Below are 1,596 nucleotides of genomic sequence, written 5' to 3'. Positions count from 1 at the left end.
ATTCCAAAAAGAAACAGAAACTATAGAGAAAAGAATGGAAACATTTGAACAGGGGATCAGGGAACTGAAGGACAATATGAAGCGCACAAAAATACGTGTTGTGGGTGTCCCAGAAGGATAAGAGAAGGGAAAAGGAGGAGAAAAACTAATGGAAGAAATTATCACTGAAACTTTCCCAACTCTTATGAAAGACCTAAAATTACAGATCCAAGAAGTGCAGCGCACCCCAAAGAGAATAGACCCAAATAGGCGTTCTCCAAGACAATGACTAGTTAGAATGTCAGAGGTCAAAGACAAAGAGAGAATCTTGAAAGCAGCAAGAGAAAAACAATCCATCACATACAAGGGAAACCTAAAAAGACTATGTGCAGATTTCTCAGCAGAAACCATGGAAGCTAGAAGACAGTGGGATGATATATTTAAATTACTAAAATTGAAAAACTGCCAACCAAGACTTCTATATCCAGCAAAATTGTCCTTCAAAAATGAGGGAGAAATCAAAACATTCTCAGACAAAAAGTCACTGAGAGAATTTGTGACCAAGAGACCAGCTCTGAAAGAAATACTAAAGGGAGCACTAGAGTCAGATACAAAAAGACAGAAGAGAGAGGTATGGAGAAGAGTGTAGAAAGAAGGAAAATCAGATATGATTTACATAATACAAAAGGCAAAATGGTAGAGGAAAATATTATCCAAACAGTAATAACACTAAATGTTAATGGACTGAATTCGCCAATCAAAAGACATAGACTGGCAGAATGGATTACAAAACAGGATCCTTCTATATGCTGTCTACAGGAAACACATCTTAACCCAAAGATAAACACAGGTTGAAAGTAAAAGGTTGGGAAAAGATATTTCATGCAAATAACAACCAGAAAAGAGCAGGAGTAGCTATACTAATATCCAACAAATTGGACTTCAAATGTAAAACAGTTAAAAGAGACAAAGAAGGACACTATCTACTAATAAAAGGAACAATTAAACAAGAAGACATAACAATCATAAATATTTATGCACCGAACCGGAATGCCCCTAAATACGTGAGGAATACACTGCAAACACTGAAAAGGGAAATAGACACATATACCATAATAGTTGGAGACTTCAATTCACCACTCTCATCAATGGACAGAACATCTAGACAGAGGATCAATAAAGAAATAGAGAATCTGAATATTACTATAAATGAGCTAGACTTAACAGACATTTATAGGACATTACATCCCACAACAGCAGGATACACCTTTTTCTCAAGTGCTCATGGATCATTCTCAAAGATAGACCATATGCTGGGTCACAAAGCAAGTCTTAACAAATTTAAAAAGATTGAAATCATACACAACACTTTCTCGGATCATAAAGGAATGAAGTTGGAAATCAATAATAGGCGGAGTGCCAGAAAATTCACAAATACGTGGAGGCTCAACAACACACTCTTAAACAACGAGTGGGTCAAAGAAGAAATTGCAAGAGAAATTAGTAAATACCTCGAGGCGAATGAAAACGAAAACACAACATATCAAAACCTATGGGACGCAGCAAAGGCAGTGCTAAGAGGGAAATTTATTGCCCTAAATGCCTATATCAGAAAAG

Source organism: Tamandua tetradactyla, chromosome 5, assembly GCF_023851605.1.
Source record: "Tamandua tetradactyla isolate mTamTet1 chromosome 5, mTamTet1.pri, whole genome shotgun sequence".
Lineage (NCBI taxonomy): Eukaryota > Metazoa > Chordata > Mammalia > Pilosa > Myrmecophagidae > Tamandua > Tamandua tetradactyla.
The sequence above is the reverse complement of the archived record's forward strand: the minus strand, read 5'-3'. Positions refer to the sequence as shown.